The 20,234-nt window shown below is 34.4% G+C and overlaps 1 protein-coding gene across 1 annotated transcript in view; it reads left to right on the top strand.

Annotated features, from left to right (window-relative positions):
• The window catches only part of LOC123710566 (forkhead box protein O), a 78,826-nt gene that overhangs the window by 16,893 nt on the left and 41,699 nt on the right, over positions 1-20,234 (top strand). The window lies entirely within an intron of this gene.

Here is a 20,234-nt window from a genome sequence, read left to right as displayed (position 1 = left end):
AATATTAAACTATGAAACTTAAATGATAGGTTTTAGGTTTTACTAAGAAATTGTTAACGTAACAACCAACAACAACGCCACGTTGGGACATACTGACCTACTGGGTTTGCTTTTATGACATTTTGGGCATTTCAAAAGACCTTGGAAGCGCACTCGCATTCTACCAATATTGCTATTCTGTAACATCCAACAGCGTCTTTCAATGATGAACTATGAAATCACTTCAACAAGGTTGTGAATTTGCCACCTAATGTCAATAAAATACGAAAAAAGAATGTATAGTGTTTTTTTTTCATAGAACAGGGGACAATCGGGCAGGAGGCTCGCCTGATAGACACTCAATGCCAGAGGGCTAGCGAGTGCGTTGGCGGCCTTTTAACCTACGTACCTCTAGAATAGCCTTTTTTAAAATCACAATATTATGCTATCTTTAATTTGTGATAATTGTCATTTGATATTATGTAAACATGTAAAATTATGTACATTCGATAAATTGCGATAAGTTTTGAATTCAGAAAAAGTATCAATAAAGTAACCCCAATATTTTGTCTATAATTGAGGTAAAATAGCTCAAGAATTAAGAAATATCAATTTTGGCACATAAACAGATTTTATAATGTTGCTGAAGAGAGGTAATTGTGTCGTGATATTGAGGAAATTATTCGTATTTATTTATGTAAATAACAAAGATCATTATTACTATGGTAACAGGGGATATATTTCCATATAATTGTGTAAATCATTAACCTTGTAGACTTACATAGGGCATACATATTTACCCTGATACTGACTCCTCATCGTTTGGAAACCGCAGAGGTTCTACAACTGACTGTTTTTTAAGGCAGTTTTCGCCGCGCACCACCACTACGTGGATGGTTCCACAGCCTGCTAAAGTATTTCCGAATCAATTCGACTTAGGTTCCTTCAAATAAAGAGCGTACCAATTCTTTTTTAAGAACGCCGCGCCAGCAACGCACTCGCGAGCCCTCTGGCAGTGTCCATGGGTGGAGGATTCACTTAACATCAGGTACTACATGCCCGTTTGAACCCAGTTCTATAAGGGCGCGGGCCTAATTGAATACCTTTACTTATATTAATACCGTATGAACTTATATTAATACCTTATGAACTTATATAAATACCTTATGAACTTATATTCATACCTTATGAACTTATATTAATACCTTATGAACTTATATTAATACCTTATGAACTAATATTAATACCTTATGAACTTATATTAATACCTTATGAACTTATATGAATACCTTTGTGTTTTCGACTTTCTACATAGAGTACTCTTAAGGCATCTTGATTAAACCCCCTGCTCATACGTCCAGAAACAGTTGACACGTTAAAACTCTGTTTTAAAATCAAACTTGTAATTGTTAATTCGCCTGTAGTCTGTGTTAATTTTAAGACCTACAACATTTTCATAAAACCATTTACAATATGGATTTGTGGTATATTCTTAAAATACCATTAAAATATATATAACAATTATTATATAAATACTTAAATACGCTATTAATTTAAAAGCAGGAAAACGTCTTGTTGCATATTATTACGTTAAACGCTAAAGGCCTGACGACCTTGCTCGGCGCCTAGTGTCCCTCAATTAATGTAAGTACGTTCTAGATTATGTAAAACTGCACCTTCTACAGAAATATATAATATCACCTGAAACTAAGTGCCTTAGACCACTTTTAGCTAGCAAGCAATATGAGTTATTATAAGTCTAAGAAAAGCAGAAAAATATAAGTTTGTATCACTAGCAAAATAGCGCACTAGACACTTAAGAATGATTTTTTTTAAATTCATCAAGTACTACCTACTATATCAAGTTAATACTACCGAATATATCAAGTTCCGGAAAAGTACTGATTATTCTGTTCTATTCGCGAGGAATTCGAATGAGAATTAGATGCCTGATCTCCTTTTTTTTGTATGAGGTGAAAATGCTCCTGCGCAGACCCGCGCCAAGGATTTCGAGCTTGACGCGGGGACTGTGGGGCTGGGTCTAGACTCAAATACCTCTGCTATTCAGAGGGTAGTGAGACCCCAACCACTAAAAACACCTCAGCCCCTCACACGCCCTTAAGATGGGCTCTCGGGGTTCGCCAGGCATTCTATCCAAGATGCCTGATCTCCTAGGCTATGGTCGACAGGTTGAGGTAGATATATGATATGATTTAAAATGATAAAAAGTTCTGTGGCTTCACAAGAAGGCAGTAGACGAAAGAATATTAAGCGTACTATGACGTGCAAAATCCAGATATTAATATGCAAATGTAAAGTTTTCAAATAAAATCTATTTAAATTTAATACATTGAAACCGGTCGGCAATGTTACTTAAGAGAACGTAAAACTAAGGTACTAACAATTTGCATATTATTCCTATGCATGCTACAAATTTATTTAATAGAAATAAGGTTTTTCAATCGCAATTTTATAACTTGGTAATATAGTATTGCAAAAATTATTAACATTTTACCGGTGTACAATTTAAAAACGTATGCAAAATCGAATACAATTTGTATGCACAAACATAGATAATAAAGAATAGATTTCATTTTAAAGATCCTTGACATTTTGAATATTAGTTTAGAGCAAATGTAGCCACACGTTGCAAGCGGTCGCGAGTGTAAAAATATATAAAGTCGTTTCCAAAGCTACTTAACAAATGTATGATCCACAAGTCGTCGTCTGTTTATTTATATATTTATGTAAGATTAAAATGGCGCATACGACATATTAAATACAAAGAAGGTTTAAAAATTATCGTAACAAAAAATCTAAATTTGCCTCCAAGAAGCTTGGTGTGCTCAACGAGGCGAGACGGTACTTCACACCGGCCCACTGCTTTTAACTGTATAAAGCGAAAATTCGGCCACCCATGGAGTACTGTTCTCAGGAAGCATGGTATTCTACGAGGAGCGATTCGAATCGTCGAAGTCCAGTCACTTACCGAGCGGCTTGACCCCTAGTTGCGTAGAGATGTGGTGGCCTCTTTGTATCTTCTACCGCATTACCATAAATACCAATTGCTGAGAGGCCTGGCTACGCACTTACGAACTTCCTGCGTAATGGGCGACTTAATCTCTTATCATCAGTATCTCTTCTTGTAAGCCTTTTGCCTGTTTGTACATATACAACACAGGGGGTATTATAAAAAATAACATGAATAAATATTTAATATTTGTTCTACAAAACTGATATAAACTAACTAACTTTTTAGCAAGGTTGCGTAGTTAAATGTCATTGTAGTGACAGCCTCTGTTAGTGTGGCCGAGTGATTTACAGGTTGTAACAATTTCAATGTTCCCTTATCCATGTCATTACAACCAATATTAGGTTTAGACGTTTATATGATAAGTTGTGACAAGGAAAACCGCTAAAGTACTATTTTCGTCCCCACAGGATTAAAAAAAAATATTACTATTGCTCTGTTTTTTTTAAAGGAATCTCGCTGTTGGTTAATGGACTTTACAGCTCAGCTCAGGCTGTTTTGGGCGAGCGTAGCTTGGCTGGGTTGGGTTTCCTCTATGCTCCAAGCATAGATTATCAAAGATTTTCGTTTCACTATTCGATAACTTCAAATATGAGTTTAGATTCAACAGAACTTCAGTTTTTACAACCGTTACCGTCTAACGTTTCCTCGATAAATTTCATACAAAAATAGTCTAGTTTATTACGTAAACCATTCATTTGAACGTTGGGTCAGTATCGTTTCTTGACCAATTACAAGCGAGCGACATGATCAATCGCCTAAGCATAGTAAAGGGCGCCACATAAAAAAGGAATGTATATACACTCATTGTCCCAATAATACTAATTGAGCTCACGAAGTTTCCACGAGTGGAGTTAACGAGTGGCATTTAATCACCTGCTGTTATCATCATTATTTATTTACTATTGTTAACTAATAAATTGGCTACTAGTTCTTAAAGATAACTGATGACATTCTTTGATTGATTTAATATACTTAGTTGGAGTTTTACTTTCGTATTACACTTAAATAGTTTTTGTGTATAATGTAAAAATAATGATGCATCGATATGCCTTTTTGCCGATACGATTAAATTAAGGTAAAATGTATATATCTTGATATATATATTCAACAAGATTTGTTAAGGTTTTTAATTTTGATTAAAACCTATTTTAAACAGTCACAAACTTTGAATAAGATTAAAGGTTTAGTTATAAAAATTAAGAAAAATAATTAAATTAAAATAAAATAAATAATTTTAATAATTCAAATTAACATTGATAAGATTTCTGTAATTCTGTATTTTATTTAATTTGGTATCGAAAAAATAAAGCGGGTGAGAGAGACAACGAACTGAATAAAACGCGGGGATTCCGCGGGCATAGATAGCCCGTGCCTTATTGCAACGAACTAGATAAATCAAGATGCGCGTTTACATTACTTTTTTAAAGCGCAAAATTTGAAAAGTATCATTGTATCGGCAAACCCAAAGTATCGCCGATATTTCGGTATCGGTATCAGATGCATCCCAAGTTTAAAGACAATTCTCATATCAGACAATCGTCACTTACATGAGAACTTATATACGAAAGATACAATTTATAACGTCGTGGGTCATTAAAGAGCTTCAATGATGAATTAGCGAAGTAGAACTTGGGTGGACTTTGAAACTGGGATCATTCAATGGTATTTTAGTCTTAATTAAAATATTTCCAGGCTGTCTGCATATTTTTTTTTAGTTTTCGAAGTGGAAATGGATTTGTGCATACCCACGAAAGTTGCAGGTGTCTGTGGGACTCGATCCACACCAGAATCTCTGCTATTCAGAGACTGGTGAGCAAAGCCACTAAAACCACCCCGAGTATTTCCTACAGAGGCCTCAACAGCATAACTGTTACGCTAGAGTACCCTATCTATCTATCTATCAGTGGCATCTAGCTAGCAAAAAACCGCATCAAAGGTGTATCTCTCTATATCATCACAGGTCACTTTTATAAGACTCCACATTTCCGTCGTGGGATAAATTACACATTCATTTTCAATGCCGTTTGCGCAATCTTAAATACTTTCATACTAAAACTGTAACAATTAATTATAGGTCTGAGCGTAGTGTGACGTATTACGTATACAAACTTGTTTTAATATGTATAAAACAATCAATTATTATATTCCCAATTTCAATGAGCTTGCCAACCTTAACACGAAAGACAATCCTTTAACCTTGTAAAAGAAAGGCAAAATATAATACGGGCAAAATTTAAAGTTATTTTGGGTACTTTGTACTCGTTTGCGACTATGTCTAATGCCAACTGGCAGTTTTTAAAAAACTGACTTCGCTGCTTATAGTTTCCTCACACCTTACATCAAATTAATGGCATGATAATAAACAATTGTCTTTAGCAATTATTTGTCCTTTTGATGATTATTGATTGATTTTTTTATTCAAATTCATCTAATATTATTAAGATAAAGATAAATTCATCATTGGAACGTTACAAAAGAGTGCGGCAATGTTTAGCTTTAGTTAGTCAGCCCCTAGAATTTACAAACATACCTATATACGAAAGTACTAGATAAGTAGAAGATATTTACTAAACACTCAACCCGCAGACTCAAACAGAATAATTTGAAATATAATATTGTATATAGTTAAAATAGTATCCAAACAGGTATACTAGAGTACAGCTATTATAATAACCAAATAATAAGAGCCCTGTTCAACCTGTGTCCAATTAAAATGAAAACTGTACATCACTGATACTATAAGTGCTAATTAAAGTTTGTATTTCCTTTATATCCAAGTCAATTTAGATATTATGTAATCACTATTTAATCGTAAATTTTGAAGTGAAACTTCTTTATAGGCGTTGGAAAAAAATTTACCGTCACTGTTTACGGTTACGCGTCAAATTTTTCCGGTTATACCACGGTTGATATGAAGAGATTCGAAGCCATTAATTACAAAAATATATTATAACGATAACAATGAATAATATAGAATAATAACGGTAATAATTATATTATAATTAATGTTATAATCTTAATAGTTATAAGGTAAAATGAAATAATTGTATTATTTGTATTCATGTATGTGATAATAAAAGCCTTTTGTTAAAATTTATCTAATTTAACTTTATTTAACCCAAGTTGCATATATATATAGTAGATCATTTATCGAAAAATAAGGTCCTAAGAAGTGAAACTTCTTTATGGAATCTCGCGCATCTAAAATAGTACACGCACACATTTTTATAACCATTAAAATACATAGATTGGGACCTGGACTTAAAAACATTTGTAATTCTTTATATACTATAAATTATGAAAGACGGATAAGATTGTTTTACCTTTTATTGACATACTTGCAATGGATAAATATCCATTGATGTGTGTGTGTTGTGTACCTTCTTTGACCCGCATAAGTATACCCCTCTCACGGAACAGCATTATAAAAGGAAGCGGACAATAGACATCAAGAGCTCCGACCTGCCCGTCAGGCGACTGAACACCCCTCTACGGCACTAGCCGAGGTCCGAGTCTTGCAGGGGACGCTCTTGCGCTAGTCGCGGGATAAACGCCCATCCCAACCGAGCTATGCTCGCCCAAACAGCCCGCGCTGACCTGTAAAGGCCCTTAATGTCCTATACGGTCGCACAACTCCAAAAAAGTACATTGTTTATTTCCATTTTTGTCATCGTTTCTTGAAGTATCGCAAGTGGAAAACATATATGGTGGAGTTGAGTAGTTTATGTATCCATTTTGAAAAATCGATACACGATTCAAATAACTTCGCTCGATAGAAAAAAAATCCAAACATAGCCAATTTTTTACACTTTGAAATCATTTTATGACGAAATTGTATATAGAACATGATTTTGAAATTTACACGATATATTTTATCGCAAGCCAAGTAATCCATTTCAAAAAAAAAGATAAAATTACATTAATTTAATGTTTTACATAACTAATTGTTATTACGGGCCGGCGCGCGTCAGCGCTTAGCTTTGATCGGATACCTCAGATCGGACCGTTCAAATCCACATATTAATAATAAGTCTAAAATATAGATTATTGATCGTGCACCTTATATCGGGCCGATTAAATTATCACACTTAATTAGGTTCAATAATTGTAAAATGTAATTAAAGTAATTTAAATACATTTTGTTTTTTTTTGGGACTTACAGCTGGCCCTGATTTTATTTTATTTCATCGCCTGTATACAAAAACCTATCCTATTGATAAATTTCATATAAATATAAACAACCAACAATAAAAATTCTATATCAAATCTTGCATGAACTTTTTGACACAGCTAAATATTATATAATCACTATTCACGACGACGCAAATAATAATTCTGTATATAAACTAGGGTCGTCGCTCTAACTATAAAAATAACTGTTGGACTAGTACACTTATCATGATGTCCTTATAAAATGGTCATTGCTAAGCCCACTCTACGCCCGTCATTGTCCGTGAACCGGCGCAAGAGCGTCGTAAAGTATGACATTTTACCGACGCTCAATGGCTCACGACATTTGAAGTAACCTTGCTAGGTCTTGTAGGACGCGCACGTTATTTAACGATCACGGAATTAGTTTTTAACGCTCTTCCATATAATTACACCATATATTTAATAAGTATACAAAGAATTTTAAAACCGTGCATTACCGTGTAATATAATAATTTACATTTTACATTTTTACTTTATTTTAAGATGATTAAAAAGTTTAGAATAATCGGTACGGTTGCGTTTCAATGTATTATCTAATAATCTAAAGATATGGTACTCAATACAATAATTGTCAATAATTCAACTGTTTACTTGTTTAACAGCGTGAATTATATAAAAATTGGTTGTGAATCATGTAATATCAATAATTATCGCGATAAATATCTACATTATTTTACAAATTCATCGTTTACATCGTCTTATATAATACTACCTGTGTTACCAATTACACACAAATTCCATAAAACATTACATGGTCTAATTTGAATTATGGACAATACAAAATTAATATATCAATAACTTTGGCTAGCTCAAACAAACATATTTATAAACATAAAAAATAAAATAGCACCTAACTTTCAATATGTTCATAAACAACTGCTTTGTCACGTTGATTTATATTTCGAATGAGAAGATGATACAGGAATCATATTAATGATTTCTGTATCACCTTATTTAGCTTATGAAGTTTATGAATGAGGGAATTTAAAAACGCCTTACATTACACTTAAAGTACTGTATCGAACTTTAAATAGCATGGAATTTAATTAAAAACTTTTTTCCCTGTCACGCATCATTGCCCGTCCACGAAATAATGCAGCTGGCTGGTCATTGACCTCTCAAGTGCGTCACATTAGCTCTTAATAAAGGGCAAAGCGAGAAAATAACTTCGTAAGTGCAACTATCTATATTAATAACGGTGAAACGAACAAAATTCATAAACCGGTCGTTATATGGCACATAGTAAATTTATTTAAATACCTTTTAAACTGTCGATTTTTCAAGTATTTTCATTACGTATGTTATGTATTGTGCTTCATGTGCGGAGTCCCGTTACCGGTACCAGTTTTAGTATAATTTTTTTTGTAATCGTCAATTACATCGTAACAAACCGTAGTATTTTTTTAAAGAACGTGAGTTTCGTTAATAAATATTGATTAGGCCTAAACACTCAAATAAATGAACGATACAATATATATTTTACGCATTTATTCATGTAATACAATTGACATAATTTAATAAAAAGGCGGGCAACTGGTGGCCTTTTCAGGCAAGCAAGAGAAAAATTAAATTAGATAAGGTAAGCTCAGGAAGTGCAAAAATACATAAGACAATAGTTATTTAGACAAAACAAAGCAATAAAATATATGTAAACAGTGAACTGGACAATACATATACGTTCATATTACTCATTGAAGATTTCAGTACGAAACGTGCTAGTCTCTGTAATCTCAGTTTAATAATAGGCGTGTGTAGTCTGTGTAACAAATTCTTCTAGAATAGAAATCTTCTAGATACAAATAGTCAGCAAGAATTCATTTTAATGAGGTGAAAATGCGCTTACGCAGGCCCGCGCCATGCATGTCGAGATTGACGTGGGGACTGAGGAGCTGGGTCTACACTCAAAGCCCTCTGCTATTCATTGTGTTAGGCAAAGCACCAATGGTATCCTGACCGTGTTGTTAACGAAGAACTTGCACATCATCATAAAACGTTGGTATGCTGTTCATGGCGCACTATCGAAGTATTTTTGTTTTACTTACTAACTCTAACTAAAACGACGTTTGTAATCTGAAATAGATTATAATTATAATGCCTTCTACGCCTGATTCACGTCGATCTTCGAGTTGAAGATGTTAAAATGTTACCTATATTTTATTTGAAGAAAAATGACAGCATTGGTGTACTAGGCTAGTTGAGGCGAACGCTTAATCAGACGGTATAATAACACTTACATAATTTAAGTCAGTGCGAACACGAGGCCGCTAAAAGTCCCCCACCCCCGGGAGCCACGTGGATGTACAACAAGTGGTACGTTCGTGCGGAACACGCATGCGCAACCCACTCTCTTGCCTTGGCAGCTCGCGGTACTTTTCCACTGCCATTTTGCTTCTACATCGAAAGCCTTGCCTGAAATAATTGCAAAGTAAATCTATTTATAAACGCACCATTAAATAGTTCCAGGTCACAAGAATATAATTACTGTGATATGGATTTGTCACTGTTATTTTTAAAAATCAAGCAATAGAACTTATAAAATTAATTACTTAAAATTTATCGACGAAATGGAATCTCCTTGTACTATAAAAACGACTCTAAATTTATTAAAATGCGCTTGTTAAATTTCTACTGAAATAACGCCTTTTACTCGGCCTTATATTGACTTAAATAGTATGGGAGATTGGTTTCCAAATATGGTAATGTTATAATCTTTCAAGGGCATAATCGCGTTTAATTAAAAGATATATCATTGAAATGATATAACGATAATAGTTGTAAAGAACGATTATACGATTTTGTTATATGATTGAATTGTGGGTTCGTTTCTAAGTGTTGGATTCATAGTCGAACTACGACTCGACTGTGAAAATCTAATTTTTTTTTGATATACGGCAATGAGACTCTGACCCCTATTGTGCCAAATATAATATTGAAACATTCTATGAATATATTCCGCTTCACGGAATTTTTTACAACATTCAAGTGAAATCATTTTGTGAAAGAAACTTAGAGATATTAAGAGGCACATTTTTTTTTAATTACAATTTTTTTATGAACACATTTATTTTATAGATATTAGATTTTTTATCGTAATAATAACGATCCAATCCTACAACATATGAAATTAATACCATTATAATAAAAATACAGACTACTTATGTATGATTTAAAATATAAAAAAACAACCTATTGTTTTATATCAATATCACGAAGCCTCTCGTTGCCATGACAACGCCGGGCGGCGGCTGTTTTGTCTAGAATTTTATGATTTCAACTATGAATTTTAATGACTGTTATCTATTATGTAAAGAAGTATTTGAGTCAAATATTTTATCTACATTACATAAATTATTAAATAATGTTATAATTGTGTTCACTTTTTACATATCATATATATTGCGTTTAAGCTCAGAGGTTAAGTTAGCGTCACCAAATAATTTTTGAAGCATTTTTTTTCCAAATTGCAAGAGTTTAAATTAGTAAATCGTGGTATTTACTAGTATGACGTAGATGATAAAGTAGATATCTTTATAATCTACAAGTATTATGTTATCGTTTTTAATTATGATATTTGATAACTTAACCATTGATTACTATTATAAAAGATAAAAATATATGCATATATGGACACGAACAATTATGCGAGTAAGGCTAGGACTCCACGTTTTGTGTGTTTTTAATTGTCATTGTTATTTTAGCTTTTCGTTGTAAATAGCGCCATCTGTGACCTCAAACACGAACACTGTGACTTCATTAAAAATATTTGTGGATTACTTTTTATGGGTTGTTGCATCACCTTCGTTGTTTAGAAGTAGAAAATACTCCCATTATGACTTAGAGTGTGTCTTATTATACTCCTACATGACTTGTAAGGCTTCTGAAAGTAAAAACTATTCCGACAGTGAGCAATAACCACTAAAATCACCTCGCGTACACGCCACCACATTAAGAGTAGAGAGTTGGTGCTAAGTATGACTCCAGTCTGTCGAAAACGTATTAGATTTTGACATCCGAGAGTCTTAAAGGTTTTTTTTTATGTAATAGCAGGCAAACGGGCAAGAGGCTCACCTGATGTGAAGCGATACCGCCGCCCATGGACACTCACATTGCCAGAAGGCTCGCAACTGCGTTGCCGGCCTTTCAAGAATTGGTACGCTCTTTTCTTGAAGGACCCTAAGTCGAATTGGTTCGGAAATACTTCAGTGGGCAGCTGGTTCCACATAGTGGTGGTGCGCGGCAAAAACTGCCTTAGAAAACGCTTAGTTGTGGAACGACGGACGTCGAGGTGATACGGATGGTATTTTGTATTTTGCCTTGACGTCCGATAGTGAAACTCAGCTGCGGGTATTAGGCCGAACAACTCTTCTGAACACTCCCCATGGTAAATGCGGTAGAAGATGCAGAGGGACCCAACATCTCTACGCAACGCCAAGGGATTAAGCCGCACGGAAAGTGATTGCTCGTCGACGATTCGAACCGCTCTTCGTTGAATACGGTCAAGTGGAAGGAGCTGGTACTGGGGAGCTCCCGCCCAGAGGTGAGAACAGTATTCCATGTGGGGCCGAATTTGCGCTTTATAGAGTTGCAAGCGGTGGCCCGGAGTGAAGTACCGTCTCGCCTTGCTGAGCACACCAAGCTTTTTGGAGGCTAATTTAGCCTTCCCTTCCAAATGACCGCGAAACTGGACGTTATTCGATATGTCAACGCCCAATATTCCGATGTTAGCTGAGGCTTTAAGGAGAGTGCCTTCAAAGAGGGGAGTAGCGACAAAGGGAGTTTTTTTAGCGGAAAACGCGCATACTTGTGTCTTCTTGGGGTTAAATTGGACTAGATTTAGTCTACCCCAGTCCGAGACTCCACGTAAAAGAGTTTCGACTTCAGACACAAGTTTGTTCCGGCACTGATCAACAACAGCCCGAGAAATACCTGCCCGGCCCGTGTAAAAAGTATCCCCAGTGCTGTCGTCCGCATAGCAATGAAGGTTGCTAAGTTGCAACATATCATTAATATGCAGAATAAACAGGGTCGGGGATAGGACACAGCCTTGTGGGACACCAGCATTGACGGGTTTAAGGTCGGAGCATGCTCCGTCGACGACGACCTTAATGCTCCGATCAGCGAGAAAGCTGGAAATCCAGTTGCATAATTTCTCGGGGAGCCCATAGGCTTCGAGAGCAGTGCTCTATGCCACACCCGATCGAAGGCTTTCGCTATGTCCAAACTTACCGCCAGCGCCTCCCCCTTGGACTCAATTGCCTCTGCCCACCTATGTGTAAGGTATACTAGGAGGTCACCAGCTGAGCGACCACGACGAAAGCCGTACTGAGAATCGCTAATCACCTGGCTGCCCTCTAGATACCTCAAGAGCTGGCCGTTAATAATGGTTTCCATTATTTTGGAGAACAAGGAGGTTATTGCGATTGGGCGATAGTTGGACGGATCAGAGCGATCGCCTTTTTTAGGGATCGGATGTATCAAAGCTGTCTTCCAGCACTTCGGAACAGTGTTGAGGGAGTACAGGTACCGGAAAAGGCGCGTTAGGACCGGAGCCAACTCAGGAGCACAAGTACGCAGCACAATTGGGGGGATGCCATCAGGCCCGCTCGACTTATGGATGTCCAGGGAAAATAAATGTTTACGGATAGCACGTTGCCGGAATGTAACTTCAGGCATCGTAGTATCACACCGCAATAATGTCGGTGGTTCCTTCCCCTGATCATCCAAAGTTGAGTTCGACGCAAAGAGACAGCCTAGAAGATCGGCCTTCTCTTTTGCAGTATGGGCCAGTGAGTCATCCTCCCTATGCAGTGGTGGAATAGAGGGCTGACAGAAATTCCCTTGGACAGCTTTGGCAAGAGACCAGAAGGCTCGAGTTCCCGAAGGAAGGTGGGCCAATTTCTCACCAAACCTGGCAATATGCTCTGGTAAATTTAATCCATACTGTTTTATAACAAACTGTAATACTCAGCCACTGAGGCGATCATTTTAGTTTACTTTGAGTAATTATAGGTTAAATATAGCGGAAATCACACGTGTTGTAACTAGATACGATGTTTGCCTCGGGTAGAGTTAGCCCTTGAGATTAACAAGTTAACATTCACTATTTTGAATAAAATTGCTTTAAAAGAACCCTTTGTTAGATATTTAATAACATCATACATCTTTGGTACTATTTTAAAACAGGACAGTTTTAAGGTTATTTTAAAATATATAAAATGTCACATTTATTAGCATGTACTTATGTCACAAGACCTATAAGGACACAATCACTCAAAAAAGGAAGACACTTTAGGAACTACCTTGTTACGTAGTCTACATATGATATATTTTTCATCAATTTGATAAAGATAGTTGATAATGTGTTCCCGTTCATCTGCAATCGGCTATCAGCCATAATCAGATATTTTCTGAGGTTAATTGGGGTTGGGTACGATTCCATTGAAGGGCGCCGTATGTGTTTGTAGAAACTGTATTTTTCAGTCTTTTTCTCTGGTATTTGCCATCTTTTTAGGCGCGTTACATCATCTCCTGAAGTGAACAGATTGTTAGCCAGTTCATTTGAATGTTTGTTTAACCTTTCCCTGTACTACTGTTTCGAGTTTTTAGGAGTTGATAAATTTAAATAACATTTAAATGCAATCAAAAACTTTTTTTTTAATATCTTCTGTCAACACAAATCTTTAGTCCGGTTGAAAATTTACAGTTTTGGAATGGAATTACCGCTAAGTTCAGCATATAAATAAGTTTCAGTGAATATCAAAATTAACATAAGTCGACGGGAAAATTCCGCTTGCCAGCGAATACTGAAGGTCTCCTATTACCATATCAACTTGTATGCGCGTCTTTGCTGTAACTAATTGCATTTTGTGTTATGGAAATAAGTGCGTATAGATACGCTGTTTTATATACAACTCGAATTTTAAATAAATGACTTGAATCTATGTTTTTTGATTGTATCACTTGCTAAACGTCTAATATTAATGAAGGAATTTATATTAAATCTATTATAGTAATAATAATCGAAGTTAATGCGTTATCAACACACGCTGTGTTTGAACACCGACTGCGCAATAACTATAAAGTCTCAAACGGTGTAGGAGAACATAAGCCTTTAGTCCTAAGCATGCAAAAGATTCAGAAATCTTTTATAAAATCCCCTTGTGATATGTAGATGTCGCTACAGTAGATATTATATGCGTGTCTATGCCATCGAGTTCATAATCTTTAGTTTATGCATAAAAATTATTCTTTAGTTTATGTATCGATAAAAACATGTCATTGTTTATGCATTATGTTTATAATCGAATCAAATAAAACTAAAAACATACTGAGTATAGCTCAGGAAGCTTACACGTCTATTGAGTATCACTAATCCGTTGAATACGGTTAAAAATATTTTTTATAATATCTATTTAGTGAGTTTAAGGCACTCACTCGATCGGTCAGTTAAACTAAATGTATCATAATAATATATACATTTATTAAGATTTTTGTATTTTATATTAACGAATAATCTAAATATCATGGGCGAAAACTTTTTCAATTTTAGAATACTACATTGTTTCTCAATAACAATAGTCTAAAATATTTAAGAACAAAGTCTAGTCGTGTGAAGCGGCTAGTAAACTATAACAATATAAATGTTAATAGCATAGACTATGCCGTAGAGCGTTAATAATGATAGAGTTCAATTACATAGATAAACGTTGCAATAGATTATAGACGGATTTCGGAATGGCGGGAATGTATTGTTAGCAACAGGCTGAGCGCCACGTGTGATGTGACCTTGCAGCGCTTCTCGTGGCTTCGCGGCGTTATAGATAACTTTAAAATTGTGTAATACTGATAACGCGTCGAACCAAATGCGCCATTAACTTTTTTAATTTTTTACAATTTAAATTTTCGTAAAATATTTTTATTAGGTATTATAGAATTCTCTCATTTGCCAACACAACAGTTTGGTGGTTTACTTTTAAAAATAGTATATTACTTTAATTATTAAGTTTTTAGTACTGAATAAAATTATAACGATACATATGTTAGTAAAATATAGTACTACTAGTTTTTGTACTGAATAAAATTATAACGATAGATATGTTAGTAAAATGCCACCATGTAAACATCACATTTCTTACACTTTCTGTAAACTTAATTATTTTTTTAATTAAAATTAATTATATGTGTCAAAGTCAAGTATATTTTAATTTCGCTACTTTTAAATAAATGTTCTATTCAATAATTTATTGCCTTACTATTGGCTGTGGATATTGTAGAGTGGACTCTGATCCCATTGGTAATACAATATTTTTTTGAATCATTTCGAAAAGTATTTAGTATTTTCTCTATGCCATGATTTTTATCAGCGCTTAATAACTTAGAATTGTTTATAACAAAATACGTCTGGAATCTGCTCGCGAGCGTACCACGTGTAATGTAATCAATTAATATTTTATACATAAGGGTAATCGTAGGAATCAAAGTGGCGACAACAGTTCGTGTTTATTAAATATTATGTCTAGAAAATACATTATCAATATGTAATGCGTATTATGGATTTAACGTGAAACATAAATTGTATATAACTTAGGATTACGTCTTTTTTAAATATTATTCTTGATTAGAAATAATTCTGCAAGCTCACTATATATTATAATAACCTAATTAACAAGTTTTCGTGGCTTTCAAGTTTGCGACACGAGCGCGTACTACAAAGGCTGTAATATAAAACATATCTGGCGCTTATAATTATTTGGCAATACAAATCTATTATATCATCAGGGAAATAGGGCGATTGGTCCCGCGGTGACTGAAGGTCACGAAACCCTAATGACTTCCGCGTTCATCTCATACATAATGCAGTGTGATTAGTGCGCGCGCGCCACTTGGGAATATTTTAATTGAACTTTGAACATGTAATTATGAGTTATACGATAAACGTCAGTGGTTGTGCCGTCTTTCTAGACGTATGTCTTTTAATATGGTCGTCTTTTATCGTAGTTAGCGTATTTCATGATTTAGCTCCGCCAGTTTTTACTTAATTTATTATTTAACTGTGTCTATACTCTGTAATCATTGAATAACGAATGTCAAAATATACATTCTACAGTTTATACTCTACGGTATATTTTGGCGCCATTTATACGGTTTTTTATTGTAATATTAAGTTAAATGTAAGTGATTAGATAATAGTATATAAAATGGAACATATCTAAAACTGTTACGAAAAATGTAATCTTTGATACCTTGCTTCATCTATTGTAAATGTGTTTTTTGACATTAGCCTAATTAGCCTTTCAATCAACAGCCTAGGCTCTTTACTTAACATAGCCGTTTAACTATTGGCCTAAATGATATAAGCCATTTGTTACAACATTTAATAAGCTGTCGGACTAATGCTTAGCCCATAATAAGATATGATGAGTGTAACAAAAAATTAAATAAAATGAAACATCTAATACAAAAATCTTTATTTAATATATTTAAAATGGACCATATTAGAAATCATGAGTTCTTTAGAAATCATGAGCGACACCATATTGACAGTGAAACTAAATTGAAATTAACATCCAAGTTATCCATCGATCCAAGCTATTTAATATTTGCCTTGCTGTTTCATCAAATGGCTGGATATCATTCAATCCGCTTGATAAACGGTGCTGTTTAGTAAAGAAGCTAGGATGTTGATTGAACGGTTAATAAAGCTAGTTGGCTGCGACATATAGATGAGGGAAACAATGATGATGATAATGTGTATAAAACATTTTTCTCTTTAAATCACAACTTTATAGTGTAGGAGGTAAAATCATTTTTTATTCATAGAAGCATCCACTGGAGCATAGTTGGAGTTCATTGACACAAGTTCATAACTGGACGGAATAACACAGTTTCAATCTCTTAATACGTTTATGTTAATTAATTTCCAAGCAAGAATCGTCTACGAGCAGTCACATTCCGAGCGACTTGATCCCTTATGTAGGATCCCTCTGCATCTTCTACCGAATTTACCATGGAGAGTGTTCAGAGGAGTGGTTCGAACCTGCAGCTGAGTTTCATCATCGGACGTCAAGGCTGAATACAAAATACCATCTGTATCACCGCGACGTCCGTTGTTCGAACATAATTTCAATTTACTAATTTTTGATGAGGGTGATCCCAAATATTTTTTCTCGACCGATCGTCACATTTATTACTTGAGTCATTGTTGAGATTTACTCGGGCTACGTTAGACACATTTTTGTTCTGATATATACTTTTTGTTAATTATGATTGATAATAGTTACGTCCACTGTTTAGAATTTTATAGTGAGTGTTTAGTGCGTTTTTGAGAACTTTCGTGAGACAAGCATCAGTCTAACCTCTATTTGTTCTCAAACTAATAGAATTTCTCCAAATCGTTACGGCTAATAATATTGTGTGCCTCTCTTTCTGGTAAGAAGATATTGTAACGAGGTATGTACTCAGGACTTATTATTCTAGTATAAGATTGTGTATCGACGGCCACTGAACCGGCCTTTGTGGTACATAATTTTTTCCGTTCCGTTCCACAGTTAAGCGTTTCTTAAGGCTATTTTTTGTCGCGCACTACTATGTGGAATATGTGATGGCCACTGAAGTATTTCCGAACTATTTTGACTTAGGGTCCTCCAAGAAACGAGCGTACCATTTTTTGCGAGTTTGCGAGCCTCCTGGAAATGTGTGTGACCATGGGCGGCGGAGAACCTCCTGCTCATTTGCCTCCTGTTACATAAAAAAATGTTTTTTATTTATATCTGTGTACCCCTCCTGTCGAAATCAAAGAAATTATATAAGTTTTATCACTTTACTATCTATATTATCGTTATCACACATGATACCCTATCTTTAGTCACGAACGGAAAACTTGTTCGAAAGAAACTTGAGTTTGCTAAAATACTTGTAATTTTATAGTCGCGAGATGTATTTGACGATTAACACAATACAGACGAAAAATATATGTATTGGAAATTTTCTTACATGTCACATACCAAATTTAAAATCTATTAAAAAATATACGTCTCGTAGCAATTACTACTGGTATTTTAAGGTTTGGTTGGTTAAAGATTTGGTTTTACGCAAAACCAAATGACAAGCCCCATTTTTAATTAATTCACAACTGTGTGGCTTAATATGAATTAAATGATTTCAGAAATTTATGTGTATTAGCGCCATCTATTGCCAAAGAGGCGAATCACTTTTGTTAAATAAAATCTATTGAAGCTTTATACATATTTGTATTTTTTTTGTATCGGGCACAAATTTTAAAAATTACAGCTCAAAAAGCACTTGACATGCTTTTGTATGTGTAAATATATTATGTTATTTCTCAATTATATATATAAATATTTAAATAACGAAACTTAATTAACTTATTTTGTTGCAGGTAAATGCTGAGTTTATTACAACAAAGGTTAGAATTTTTAAATAATCCTCAACTTAAAATATATATCTTTCTGTGCAGTATTTCCCGTAGATTGAAATATCTTATTCGATAATTAAATAATTCGAATGAATATGTATATCTACTGATATTTTAAATAGACTTGAGCCTCGTTTATAATTCGCTCAAGGTAACTTGGAGGTCACCATACATTTTATTTCTTCTAAATCGCTATTAAATATTAATATACGAAAAATAATCTGGTTGGTTAGTTCATCTATACACACAAATTTGGTTTCAAATAATAAATTTGGGAAAGGATTTACTATTAATTCTAATTAAACAAAGATTAAAGTATCAGATTTTTCAATTACGATTTAACACAAAGTACAAATTCTCTTATGTACTAGAAATGCAACAAATTATTTTCGATATAGATGGCTTCCATATTCTTAAAGAACTGCTACAAAGCATATATTGCTCAAAATCAGTATCTTAGTATCTAAATAAATTCATAAAGTCTTACTCACTATATGATTGAAAAAAAAGTTCGACTTTTGTGTAACTTTCTTTTATACAAAATTGTCCTATTAATAACTTCATAAGAATTATCCAATATATCCTATGCGTGTGACAGGACACCTGTCTCACATAACGGCGTAATATGAAAGATATGCTATTATTAATAGTCATCAAAAGCATTGCAATTTTACCTTTCTATAAAACGTATTTTTGCATAATTGATTATTCTTAGTACGTCGACCGTACGACCTTGTCTGTCGATTATTTTTTGTATGGGCATACTGGTGGTTCGCATAGAAAGAAGTGCTTAACGCTAACCAAGCCTAAGGCTTACGGTTGTGCTGCGAAGGCTTTTATACTGGTTTTCTCTCTATTTTCTTTTACCATACGACATGTTAAATGCGCAAGTAGACATACTTTAAAGGTTAATTTGCAAGAATTCATAATTTTCCGCACGCTTAAACACCTACGTTTTTGCTCTTTTAACAGTCGCTTAAAAAAGGCACATAGCATGCCTAATGCATACCACTATACGTATTAATATATATTTTATTTACAGCACTTTTGAATTAAATATAGTTTCATGATAAACTAAGTTTTTATTTAACTTTCAACATTTTTACATAAATTTATGTCATGTATGTAAGTATGTCCCTGGTTTTTATCGTGTGTGGTTTACACGGGAATGGTAGATATAAAAGCCGTTGTATGTAACTCCCATTGAACCGTGTGATGACATCTTTCCAGTAGTATGAGTTATGGAATAGCTGTTGTTCTTTGTGTTTCGCTCGTGCAGATTCAGACTGTACGAAGTAAAATTTATGTATTACAAAATACATTTATTACATACGAAAGACATACTAAGGTGTTAAGTGTCTTTCGTAAGGAAGATACGTATAGGCTTTGAGTAAATTTCAAATGAATATCACCCTAAGTCTCCAACGCACGTGTCTAGTCTCAATTGAGATAAGCCGCTGTGGTCGACTCGGTCTGTTATTATGTAGGGTAAAGCAAAACTGTACAAGCAAGTTTTATCATCAGTAAAAATTCATAGCAAGTGGCTGGTGCATGCATATCGCTAAATCCATTAGC

Source organism: Pieris brassicae, chromosome 6 (genome assembly GCF_905147105.1).
Source record: "Pieris brassicae chromosome 6, ilPieBrab1.1, whole genome shotgun sequence".
In the NCBI taxonomy this organism is placed as follows: Eukaryota; Metazoa; Arthropoda; class Insecta; order Lepidoptera; family Pieridae; genus Pieris; species Pieris brassicae.
This window is presented reverse-complemented; position numbering and strand designations above follow the sequence as displayed.